This window comes from Bactrocera neohumeralis, chromosome 4 (genome assembly GCF_024586455.1).
Source record: "Bactrocera neohumeralis isolate Rockhampton chromosome 4, APGP_CSIRO_Bneo_wtdbg2-racon-allhic-juicebox.fasta_v2, whole genome shotgun sequence".
Classification (NCBI taxonomy): Eukaryota; Metazoa; Arthropoda; class Insecta; order Diptera; family Tephritidae; genus Bactrocera; species Bactrocera neohumeralis.
The window spans coordinates 65911159-65925046 of NC_065921.1; the positions used below are offsets into that span (position 1 = coordinate 65911159).

The following is a 13888-nucleotide window of genomic DNA, read 5'->3' on the forward strand; positions in this document are numbered from 1 at the left end:
ACTCTGGCAACGACTTTACAACATCCAGCGACTCATCGCACCTAACGGTGGGGTCAATTGCAATCTCCCTATACTCCTCTACCTGAACCGGTCTTTCGATTAGTGGTAACCTAGGGGTAAGTTCTTCAATAGTCGTTTGGAAGTCTCGTCTCGTCTGCTCCGTTGCTGTTCGCACAGCGGCACCCAGCACGGCGCGAAGAATATTTTCGTCCATGTTCCTTGATATTCCTTTTATTCTTTATTCACTTTAAAATTTTTTATTTTCAAATTAAAACAATTTTTACTTAAATTAATTTTTATATTAATATTTTTTAAGCTGATGCTTTAATTCAACGAATATGTCAATATCTCGAGCTCTACTTACATAGATTCTTTCATATTATAGTAATAGTAATAGTTTAGTCCCTCGATGGTTGTTAGTTTAGTCCCTCGATGGCTACGCCTCGGCTTGGCGTGCGTCCGAGCACCTCGGCCACGAAATTATCCTTTACAAGGATTTTGTTGTGGCCCCAGCCGTAAAAGCTGAGCGAGTAAATACAACTGAACTTTTTTAAAACTATTGCAGCGGCGACTACGCCTAAATACCTGTCTGAATAAACTGCACACGCTCTGCCGCGTGACTTGCCAGCGCAGTAGCAGCGATAGGTGTTTGTTGTTGTCACGCGCAACTCGTTGAGCTCGTCGTCAGCAATATCGTTGGCAGTGGAGTACCTGGCTTCTGTAGTTTGAAAAATAATTTTCGCACGCTCAGCTCCAGACGCATCGTCAGCGATTTCGGTGGAATTGAAATGTTGTCCGGAAGCGTGTTGTTGCTCTTGTTCTTTTGTTGTTGGCTACTATGGTGTGTTAACTTGTACAAGTAATACAATTCCTTTAGAATTTGTTTTTAGAAAATTTTATTTCCCTTTGTATTTTTCACTAACTCACCGTTTTTACTGTGCACTGCAAATGCTTTTATATTTTCTCACTCACCTTCACGATCACTACCAAATTTGTTTTGTAAAAAAATGAAATTGGCGAATTGACGAATTGGTTTTAAAATGGGTATACGCGTGTATAGGTATATTGTATGTATTTTATCAGGATCTTCACAATTTGAATGTTAACGTTGTAAAAAGTAATAAGTAATAAGTAAGAAAAATGCTTATAACACTATGCACTGCCGAAAAACTGGAGATTAATTGCCGAATAAACTGGATGAAGAACTGGAGATTTAACTGCCGAAGAACTTGATATTGATTGCCGAAAAAACTGTAGATTTAACTGCCGAGAAACTGGATATTAATTGCCGGAAAACTGGAGATTTAACTGCCGAAGAAACTGGATGAAGAACTGAAGATTTAACTGCCGAAGAACTTGATATTGATTGCCGAAAAAACTGGCGATTTAACTGCCGAGAAACTGGATATTAATTGCCGGAAAACTGTAGATTTAACTGCCGAAAAAACTGGATATTAAAGAAAAACGCTCGTTCGAGAGGTTTGCCCACGCGTGCAAGTCGCGATTAAAGTCGAAAACGAAGTGAGTTGCAGTTGTCCTTTTGGTCCCCTTTTCTTTTCTTTTGTGTGTGGAATCAGCTAGTGTGATGTGGTTGGTTGGTGTGTAGGGTGGAATGTAAGCTTTGGTGGTTTGTGACGTGGGTATGATGAAGGTGCGTGTCAATGTTGTGAAGTTGATGTGGTGTGATCGTGTGGTGTGTGTGTGGATGCCTGGGGGAGGATGCTCATTTGTACACCCTTGGTAATCCCAAGGGCAGCCGGTCTCAGCGGAAGAGTTGAAATAACTAACTACATAAGAGCGACGTTAGCGTCTAAATACCTACACTACTTTGCCCTAACTTTAGTTGCTGCACGTTATTGGCCGCGTGACTTCTTAGTTGGTTACACTAGCAACTGTTTACCCAATTCTTTGCTGTCTTGCGTTTATTTTGTATTTGTCACGCGCAAGGCTAAAAGTGTTCGATCAGCATAATGGCCGAATGCATACTTAATGCGGTATTGAGTTCTTATTAACGTGTAAAGTTGCAGACGCGCCGTCAGCGAATTCGGCGCTAACTACTGTGCTAACTACTCCCCCTCTTGAAGTGAAAGCGTCCCCGGTTTCCTTTATGATGTTCTTCAGTACTACCAGTTCGTTTTCGTAGAAATATTGCTATGCTCATAGCTGTGGCAATTAGGATTAGGAGCAAGGCGGTTCCCGATTGTATGGAGCGGGTTTCAATAAGATTCCGTAGGTGCGCTATATGCCTGAGGTTTTTTATATTAACTCTTTGTAGGTGTGGGAGTGATAAAAACTCGATATGTTCTGTAAAGTTAACGTGCTGCGCGGGTACTGCTTCAGGATGCGAAAGTATTACCTCATTCCAATTGCTATAAACGGTGGAGTTTATGGTAATTTCGCTTTTGAATGTTATTAAAAAGGTTCCTCTAGCTAATCTTGTCAAATTTTCATTTTGTATTACAGCTGGTTGATCATTAATTAGAATTACGCCGTTATCGATCACCTGAAGAGCGGGATCGTGATCGGCGGATTTGGATTTGCATTCTGCGAAGTGCTGGTTCAAAAGTTGTCGTACACAGGGACTTTCTTTCAAGGGTTGGCAGAAGTTTGCTATTATGGCTTCCTTGCAATTATAAAGTGAGATGGATTCTCTGTTGCATTCGGCAATAAGATTTGTTTCTAAGGAGATAATCTTTCCTCCCTGGATTACGGCAGCAACTTTACTTTATTACAAACTCTAGCTATTTTTAGGTATTTAATAATGAAATAAATAAATTGTGTATTCTGAAATATCTTAAGTTTAGAAACAGAAAGAGAGAGAGCTCAGCAGCTAATATATTATTTATTTCCATGCCGTTAAGCAGAATGGGATTAATAACATTTACTTTTCCTAGAGCTACCGACGTTATAATGCCCTGCAAAAAGTAGGACTACATTATGTACTAGGACAGGACCACGATACTTAGTAACCAACACTAGTTACCGACGTGGTCCAAACATATGGAAAAAATATAGTTACATTAACATTGCGATGTCATTGGACATGACCACATCTGGTCCAACGCTGCATAACATAGGACCACCTACCAAACTACCTCCTTTGGTCCAACATATATTATGCTTACACAAGACCATTGCGTTCTCGACCACCTACGAAACTACTTCGTCTAGTCCAACATATATTCTAATTACACTAGACCATGGCATACTCTACTTACTATTATTGTGGTCCAAATGGACCACATTTTTGAGCTAAGCAATCCACCTTACTCTATTTCCAATAAAAAATTTTAAACGCTGTTTTTATTATTATTTTTTTTGTTAAAAAATTTTTAGTTTACACAAGTATATTAAACTTAAAATATTTTCTTTGGATGCTGCAATTCATTTTTTATAAAAAAAATTTTATTTACATATATTACACTTAAATTATTATTAAAAACTTAACTCTATTTTGGGAGAGGTACGTATGTGTAACGCAAAAAAAGCAGTTTTTATATTAGGTATGATTTTTGATCGAAGAAACCTGCCGGAAATGCCTCTTTTTTACGACCTGAAAAGCCCTCCTCATTTCCGCTTCCGCATTTACTGCTGTTTTTCCAATTGCTTCTGTAATAAATAAAAAATTATATATACATATGTATGTATATATATTGTTTTGTCGTTAATGAATAATTCAATTGTCCATACTTTTAAGTATGGTACACACCATAGAATAATCCTAGAAGCTCTTTTTGTTGCCAATTCCATTAATGTTGTATTCAAGGCAAAATTTACGCGCCAAAACTTTTTCGAAATTTTTTACAACCTCTCCTTGCAACAAGTATTGCACTGCTGAAATCTAATATGTTTAAAATGAAATTGGATTAGGCTCTTAACATAAACAGTTACTTTTATATATAAATTATAGGACTCTTACATAGCAATCTCTATTATCATCATTTATTTCCGCCTCTAATTTCACGATATCATCATGTGTTTTGATAAGAAATTTGGAAATAGCTCCAACAGTTCCCTTCTCCTTTTGAGTTAGATTTTGTAACAAAACGGTATGTTCCGCCAAAACATTAATGATCACTTTGTTTTGTATTTCAATTAATTCCGGAAAAATATAAGAATGTGGGTATGTTAATGATATTCCATTTGATTACAATTATGTATATGTAAATTAATTTTTTATTTTCTTTATTGGTTTTTTTAAAAGTAATTTATAACTATAACTTATAACTTATAACTCTCGCTTATAACTTATAACTCATAACTGCCCTATTTATCTCTTAATTTTAGTTCTTATAGTATTATAATGCTGATCATGCAAAAAGGATGGCTGTGGCATTTCTTGTTGTGTGATCAAGTTCTTCTTGTAATTGTATTCCAATAGATTTTATGATGACTTTGCAAATTGGCTATTGTTGATTTTAATATTCTTTGTTTACGTTAATTATATTTGTTATGATAGGCAGTTGGCTTGATCCTGTGGATGAATGTGGTGTCGACTTACATCACATATGTGTCTACTAGAGATGAATGGGATAGGGGTTTATTTTAGTGGGTTTGGATTGCATTAACTACCCCCCTTGTTAAAAAAAGAAACGTCCTCGTTTCGGCTTAGGATGTTAATTCATCAATTTTGTGATAGATTCAAGCATATTGGCATTAGCTTCTTCAATTTTCCTTTTTTTATATTTTTTAATTTTTCGGCGGATTTTGATAATTACATAAATCAAAGCAATAATTATTGCCAAAAATAAGAGTGCTCAAAGAGTTGGGTGAGATTTAATTTCTTCTTGGGCCATATTTAAAAGGTTTGTATTTTTTAATTTTAAATCTATATTTTCTGATTCAAGATATTCGAGGACATCAAACCGACTAGGCTGATTTGATTTAATATAGTTCCAAATTATGCTACATGGATTTTCATAAATTTTGTTGTCAATTACTATGGTGTTATTGAAGGTTACTAAATATGTACCATCGAGGTGTTATCAACTGTGTGCTTTCCTGATATTAAGATTATTAATTGTTTGTTTTTTACTTTAATTTTCAGACATTCTCCTTCTTGATTATTTAAAATTTTAGAAAAGCAAGTTTCTTTAAAATCCATTTCACAGTAACTAGCACTTAATTCTATTTTATATGTTTTAATGTTAGAGTATGTGTTTTAACATTTAATTATTTCATTTTCTATTACTAATTTTTCATCGCTTTGACTTATAGATTTTGCTTCATATAGTATACAATATCTTTAATTACAGGGTATTTAATATACAGGGTTACCCACTCGAAGTGTTACCTATTCAAACGACTATAATTTTTTAGTTTGATAATATTTTTATTGATTCCAATGACAAAAATGTATGAAAATAATCAAAAATTTAGAATCCATTCACTTTAGCTCGATATGGCCACCTTTTGCCTTGACTATGGCCCTCAAACGGTCAAAAAAGAGTTGCATGCTGCACGAATGTGAGCTTGTGGTATTTTGGCCCATTCACGTACAATCGCTTTCTTGAGCGCATCCATACTGCTGTATTTTTTAGTCCGCACCTTGCTCTCTAAAATGGACCAGATGGAAAAGTCCATCGGATTTGCGTCTGGTGAATTCGAAAGCCATTGTGTCGACGAAATGAAGCGTGGAACATGATTTTTTAACCACTCTTGGTTAATTCTCGCTTTATGTGACGGCGCCGAGTCTTGTTGGAACGTCCATTCTTTCCGGCCGAAGTGTTTACGTGCCCACGGCTCTAAAGCACCTTCCAAAATATTTTCACGATAATAAGTCGCATTTACTTTGACACCAGGCTCGATGAAAACGACTGGAGAGCGCCCATCAGCGGTCACGGCAGCCCATACGCTTGTAAACAATGGAATGATTTGTTATTGGTGTAAATTTAAGCGCGCTGTCATTAATAGTGTGGTAGTTATAGCAGTTTGAATTTGGTAACACTTCGAGTGGGTAACCCTGTATATTATTTGAATAGATTATTATGTCATCGATATATACATGACAAAACTTTCCTACATAATTGCGTAATATATTATCCATCGCTCTTTGAAATATGCTAGGGGCATTCCTTAATCCGAAAGGTAGTCTTAAATATTCATATTTGCCATTGTTGACACTAAAAGCTGTTTTTTCTATATCCTTTTCCTGCATTGTAATTTGATGGAAACCTGACTCTAAATCTAGAGTAGAGAAGTATTTTGCTGTTCCTAAGTTTGCTAATATAACATTTGTGTCTGGGATAGGGTATTTATCGGGAACTGTATTTTCATTAATTTTCTTATATTCTATAACTAGCCTAAGTTTTGGTGTACCATTTTCATTTATTCCTTTCTTTACTCCATATGGGAGTTTCAACAATTGTGCGTATTTCAGCTTTAACGTCCGTTCTAAAGGGTAAATTTGTATTTATATTTGAATGAATTTTTTCGATTTCATTCTTTATTTCTGTTTTCAAATATTCAAGATTTCCATTTTTTAAATTATTATAAGCGGTATTATTCTTCGCTGGCTTTCTAGGATCTTTTTGTCCCACAGTAGTACTTAAATTACAAAATTGCTGGCATAATTCATCAGCGGGCGCCATAGGAGCATTTGAGCTTCCCAAGATAGTATTAAAATGTCCATTATTATTTTCAATATAAATTTTTTTCCGTTTTGTTATTACATTTTAATATTTCATTCTTTAAATCTATTACAACTCCTGCTTTTTTCAAAATATTAAGCCCTATTAGCATATCTGCTTCTAAATTTTCTATTACGTAAAATCTCTGTATCGTATTAAAGATATTTACATCACTATAATCTTCAATAGTGGTGAATCCGTTAATTGTTTTTACTCTTTTAATTATATCCAATTTATCTCTATATAAAAAAGTGTTTGGTTTGCAATAGCAACAAGTGGCTCCTGTGTCAATTAGGACTTTTAGTTTTCTTCCTGTTACTCCGCAGTACCTATAAATGTATGGGAGTCCTGTCTTCAGCCTAAAAAAGCTTGTTCTTGAATATTATTTATACGTTGAATTTTAGATGGAGGTTGTGGTGTTCTTTTATGTTCTTCAAAATTCCGTTTGGCGTATGTTTGTTCGTGTTGAGTTTGTTTGTGGATACTGGAATCCACGTCCATTGGTTCAGGTTGGTTTCTTTGGTATCCTTGATTAAATCTTTGTACGTATTGTTGGTTATTTTTGTTCTGGAATCCTTGGTTATATCTTTGTGCATATTGTTGGTTATTTTTGTTTACTTGAGGGAATCTTAAATTGTTCTGGAACTGGTTATTTGTGAAGTTTATAGGAGATGTTCGAGGATTATGAACTTGCAATTTTACTAGGTTCGGCTGAGCCTGACTCCTACTGAATTGGAAAGCAAAATTTGCTCTCATATTGTTTGAATTTAATTCTAGAGCTTTCGCTAAAGCATTTGGTAAATCAGATGGGGCTAACGAGAACAAAATGTTTGATAGGGAACCGTTAAGTCCTGAAATTAATATTCTCAAGGCATTTTTCCTGTGTTGGTCATTAAGTTGATCTACTAGTCCCTTATTTGAACCATGTGACATTATCGTCTTATTAATTATCAAAGTCAATTTTTTATTGACTTCGTTATAATAATCAATAATGGACAAGTTTCCTTGTCGAAGAATGCTTATCTCTTGTTCAAGGATATGGATTGGTCGCTTCTCGGCATAGGCGAAATCCAAGCGACTTATGATCGCGTCAAAATTGAGGACCGTTCCGTGATTTGTAAGAACGTCATTTGCGTATTGTATTACTTTGTTTCTTAATATCGTTAGTGCGGCAAAGTATCTTTTGCTACCACGGTTATACAAAGACACGGCTTCTCGCCAACTAACGTATGCTTCAGGTCTTCCTGCAAACTCCGGTAAGGATTTTATTACCTCTAATGATTCGTCGCATCTAACAATTGCGTCAATAGTCTGTACTGTGTATTCTGTTATATTATTTCTCGTCGTTAATTGAGTTATTTGATTTTTCAAAAGTTCTATCTCATTCTGTAACGAAATTGTATTCCTTTTTATTAATTCTGAAATAATTTCTGCTGTGAGCATTCCTGTGGTATTGCTTGCTACACTCATTTTGCTAAATTTTTCTATAATTTTATCCATTTTCAGTAATATCGCTATGATACATTCACTCAAATTTTTCTCAAAGGATTTGTGTCAATCGTCTGTCGTATTCTAACAATTAAGTATGGGTATTATTGTTAGTTTATTTTAGTTTATAAAAGTTTTAATTTGTTTTATTTTTCTTTTCTCCCTTTCCTTTTCTGGGATACTTGATTAATTTTTTTTTACACTTTTTTCTCCCTTTTATGGGATATTCGATTTATAAGTTTGTTTCCGTTACCTTTGTTGATTCGGGTAACCTTATGGAAACTTGGAGGTTTATATTATTTTTTATTTATGGACCCACACTTTCTATATGGACATCCGTGTCCTTTTAGTGGAGTCGAACCACACTTGATGAAGGATATTTTTGTGCGGGTCCCTGCTCGGGCGCCAATTAATTTTTTATTTTCTTTATTGTTTTTTTTTTTAAAGTAACTTATAACTCTCGCTTATAACTTATAACTCATAACTGCCCTATTTATCTCTTAATTTTAGTTCTTATAGTATTATAATGCTGATCATGCAAAAAGAATGGCTGTGGCATTTCTTGTTGCGTGATCAAGTTCTTCTTGTAATTGTATTCCAATAGATTTTATGATGACTTTGCAAATTGGCTATTGTTGATTTTAATATTCTTTGTTTACGTTAATTCTATTTGTTATGATAGGCGGTTGGCTTGATCCTATGGATGAATGTGGTGTCGACTTACATCACATATGTGTCTACTAGAGATGAGTGGGATAGGGGTTTATTTTAGTGGGTTTGGGTTGCATTAACTTGTATATATATTTATATTAGTTAGTTGCTTTAAAATTTTAGTCGGTTTTCTAACGTTTTTTTTTTAATTTTGTAAATAATTTTCAAAGTCATACGCAGAAAAATTCTGAATAGTTCCTAACGTTTTTACACTATCAGCTAGGTGCAATAGACTGTGAACGTTGTATGAAACACTATCATCTCCAAATATTTTTGGAAAATTTTCAAGGAAAAATTTCAAGGCGTCTTCCGCGTTTTTTAAGTTTGAATGAACATTTTTTGAACAGGAGAGCAATCTACAAGCGCAATGTAATAATAAAAACTCATAGTATACATCTTCATGCACTTTATCTTTTAGAACTAAAATACGAATTCCTTTGGAATGTGAATTTTAAGCGATTCCAAATGATCGGATATTTGTTTTTAGTTTGCTACACATAGTCGCTTTTCATAACTTAATTTATTTTTTAAAATTCTAACTAAAAACTTTTTCATAACTCCAAGATCGATTAAATGCATTGGATCTAAGGTACCTGTGTTATCATTTTTAAATTTACTTTTTCAAATGGTGTTTTAACTGTGCGAAATTCTGTTTGGTGATGATCAATGTGTCTTCGGAGATCGAAATCTTCATCACTTACAAATTTTCCAACTTTCGTGGGATACACAAGGGTATTTCTAATTTTTTTTGCTTCTGCTGTGCACTTTCAGCACCCATAAGCTGATGTGTGATGCGGAATACCACAGGCAAATGCTCTAGCTGGTGCATCACAAATTAAAGATCTAATTTTTAATTCATATATTTTACCGCCTAGTTCTAACCCATTTACCCTTAGAATTTGAAACTCATTGACAAAATAGCTCAAAAACTTATCAATATCACTTGGCTTTTGCTTGCTTTTATTATTTATATTTCATTAAATTCTAACACACTACATACATACATGAACATACTCTCCCGGGGGAACATGTTCGATAACCACTTCTTCATTTTTTAAGTCCAATAGAACTGAGGGACTTAACGGTACGTCTAAATTTTCCTCTTTTAAAATAATTAAAAGCTCACGTAAGCTTTTGTGACCGATCCTATTTTTAATCTGCCAAGCTTTAATTTTTTCCCGAAAAGAATTCTTTAATGGAAGCTTTTCCCTAGTGGCATCAGTACTATGAAAAGAATTACAATGCGCAATATTCTCGGTAGCGGCATCGTTTCCCCGAACTCGTACTGATGCCTCATTTTTAACGGCTAATTGCTCTGTTTTAGCTTTAAAAAGGCGTTTCAAATGCCTCTTTGAGCAACTCATTTTATTTAATCACTAATTAATTTATTATTAAATTTTTCACACACTATACTCACCAAAATCCTTGAAATTTCTCCAATTATATCGCAGTGAATTTTTCTTTCAATCTTCCAATCCATCCAATCCGTCTGACAATTTCAAAATGAGTAAATGTAGGGGTGGGCGATACACAATATATGAATACAACGACTTATCGGTATTTTGAAAGGATGAAGCGCGCATTGACACACTACGCCTTTTATCGCCCAAACTGTAGGCGAGGGCACGTCGAGGAAAATTTAATTTAATTATAAACTTTTTAAATAGAATATAAAAATTTCGGTACAAATATGTTTATTATAATAGAAGTGTTTTCGAAAATTAAGAATAAAGATTTAATAAAGATTTTTTAAATTATCTTAAGAAAAATATTTTTGTGCACATTTTAAATGAAGCGTACAAAAATTTGATAATATGATATCAAAAGCGAGAATATTCCGAAAAGGAGCAACAAAAGTTTTCGGGTGTAAACTCGTTCTAAGTTAAAAATTTTATGCAAATCGATTTATTTTGTTATTCTCGATAATGAATAGTTCACTTTTGGACTAAAATATTCAATGTTTTTTATAATTTGCTTCAATTTGTTTTAAACTAAAATGAGAAATGTTTCAAATTCTTAGGAGACACGGTTCGTAAAATTGTATTTCAAAGATCTTTTTGAATTAAATGTTTGCTCTAATTCTTATACATATGTGATTGATGAAAGCAACCGCAAATACAGAAAAAGTTTAAGTGGGGTAAAAATTAACAAATACTTCAACGTGGTAATAAATAAGAAATATTTACGTTAATAAAAGTTTTTTGAAACGTATTAAATAATTTTCAATGACTTTTTAGGAAAAATAAATCGATATCTCGTTACGATTTATTTAAAATTATCGTTATTTTTATGATGTCCATTGCTAAATATACCTGCATACGAGTATAACCGAATCAAATTGCCGAATAATCACGAAAAAGACGATGTTCAATTTCGGACATGGTCCAGTGCAGCATAACATATGGTTAGCTATGTAACCAGATCTCATCGCCTCTACTTCGAAGCATTACCCAATTGGACTACGTGGTCTTCAAATTTTTGCGGGTGGTTTCTAATTCCATTATCACCGCTCTATTTCTAGCACTGACTAATGAAAAGAGATTTCCATTGTCGATCTGTGTCCGTTTTGCCTGTGCTAAAAGTTTACTAACTGTCACCGTCAATTAGTTTATTTGTTTCTGTGTAATTAATTGTTGCCTGCTGTTCGTTCGCTTCTATTAGGGCTTCGGCTCTGGTCTCAATTGTTTGAAAGTCATCAAAGTCCGGGGTGCCGGTTATGTACTTTAATGCAGCCCCTAGGATATTGATGCTTCGCGCATGTCGGTGATGTACTCTGACCGCGTCTAGTAGTTTTAATATTTCGTTAGCGTCGTTTCGAAGTAGTTGCCTGGCGTGGGAATGCGGAAATTGCTTTAATATAGTGTGACCGTCTTTTCGGCTATCGTCTCGAATTTTGATAAGTTTGTCTTGTGTAGTAAAAACTCGTATTGTTCATGGAGGATTACTTTTCCTGTTGTTAATGGAATGTAGTGAGAGGTGGTATAGTTGAATATCCTCGCGGTAGTCCAATGGTTCATTGCCAAGAGTAGGGTTATCATAAATATTCCCATGTTAAGTTGCTTTCGGTCTTCAGTGTATGATTGATGCTTGATTATTGACCCTCGAAAGTAACGCTTCTGCGCGGCTTGATGATTTTATTGTGGTGCTTAACGTTCTTATCTACAGGTTTCGCCAAACAAAATTTTTTTGGTAATTTTTTATTGTAGTACCTTTATGGTGGCAGTGACGATTTCACTTAAACAATTTTCTCGCAATGCTTGACGGTTGATTTATTGTGGCACTTCTTTGGTGGCACTGATGGTTTTATTTAAAATTTTTAGCTCATAATATTTGGTGGCACTTCTACGATGGCACTGATGGTTTTAAAATAATATTTGGTGGCACTTCTATGGTGGCACTGATGGTTTTATTTAAACTAGTAAGGAGGTGGGTCCGAACCCACGGCCAAACTCGCGTGTCCTTTTATAAGGATTTTTTGTTTGGCACCACGTTGGGCGCCAGTAATACAATTCCTTTAGAATTTGTTTTTAGAAAATTTTATTTCCCTTGGTAATCCCAAGGGCAGCCGGTCTCAGCGGAAGAGTTGAAATAACTAACTACATAAGAGCGACGTTAGCGTCTAAATACCTACACTACTTTGCCCTAACTTTAGTTGCTGCACGTTATTGGCCGCGTGACTTCTTAGTTGCTTACACTAGCAACTGTTTACCCAATTCTTTGCTGTCTTGCGTTTATTTTGTTGTTCGGTCAGCATAATGGCCGGATGCATATGTACTTAATGCGGTGTTGAGTTCTTATTAACGTGTAAAGTTGCAGACGCGCCGTCAGCGAATTCGGTGCAAGTGATATTTTTGCCGGATGTTTGGTTACCTGTGCTAACTTACATACATACATACATATATATGTGCGTATGACATTGGCACAAATAACGCATACACAAACCTACATACTTGTATGTGTTCACATGTAGATATGTATGTATGTCAAAATATTCAATATTCCTCTGATTTATGTGTACAGTGGATCCCGGTTAAATGAAAATCATCCCTCTTAACTGCCTATATCTTGCTGCATCTCACGGTTGGTTTTTTGAAATACATAGAAATTATTGTTTTAAGTACAACTCGTTAAGTATCCGCACTCGCTTATGTGCCATATTATATTTTTATTTTTAACAAACCACAAAAATCTCTATCTTTGATTGTGGCATATAACCGGGATTGACTGTATTTGTCAAGGAATGTAAGAAATATTTTTACACGTCTTGCAAAAATCTGCGTCGATATGTATGCAAGCTCGTACATAAACATACATATTTACGCTAGTTTGCTGGAGAAGCTGTTACAGCGGCAAGGGAACCAGTGGCAATTGGCGATCGTTCGTTTGTGTTTTCGGCACAGCTCGGATTTTCTACCAACAACCCAATGTTGTGATGCTTTGTTGTCGAGTAGGTCCGTTGACAAAACGTGAGCTTCGGCACTTGGTTGTCCGTGTCAACGTAGATTTTGCATGGAGCACTTCGTGTAAATTAATTCCCGCAACGAGGGAATTTTTAAAAAAATATATGTTTTATATCCGCGAACGCGCGGATGAAATAAGAACACGTGTCTTTATTTCTGAAATACCAATATATATACATTTTGGTTTTATTGACTTAAAGTTAAAGCGGAAGTGAAGCATCAGCTTGATTGAATCCTTAACAAAGAGTTAATTATCCGTACAATTTTAGCTGTGACAGCAAATTTCGGCAGAACGTTAAGTGTTCTGATTTCTTTACGATTGTTATTGTTATGCCTTCTTGTGAGGGCGAGTGATATTGTTTTGATAATAATGGATTCTTGGATTTAGAACGGAAAAAGCATATCGAATTCTTAAATAATCAAAAACGTTAATTATATTTCTAATTTATGAGACAATGTAATTGCAAAGTGCAAAGATTCAATTTTATTTACAGTTATGGAAAGGTTTCTATGCGGAGGCTATGCTTAACTTGTATATGTATACATAAAAATATCAATAAAAAGAACATTTTTGTTGATTCTCAAATTGAGATGCGTTTG

The 13888-nt window shown here is 34.7% G+C and overlaps 1 long non-coding RNA gene across 1 annotated transcript; it reads right to left on the minus strand.

Annotated features, from left to right (window-relative positions):
* Positions 1 to 3384: 3384 nt before the first annotated feature.
* On the minus strand, positions 3385 to 4149 carry LOC126756730 (uncharacterized). Its single transcript, XR_007666632.1, has 3 exons — positions 3920 to 4149; positions 3710 to 3841; positions 3385 to 3609 (listed from the first exon to the last, which is right to left on the minus strand). It is a non-coding gene; the product is annotated as an uncharacterized LOC126756730 (long non-coding RNA).
* Between the last annotated feature and the right edge of the window lie 9739 nt (positions 4150 to 13888).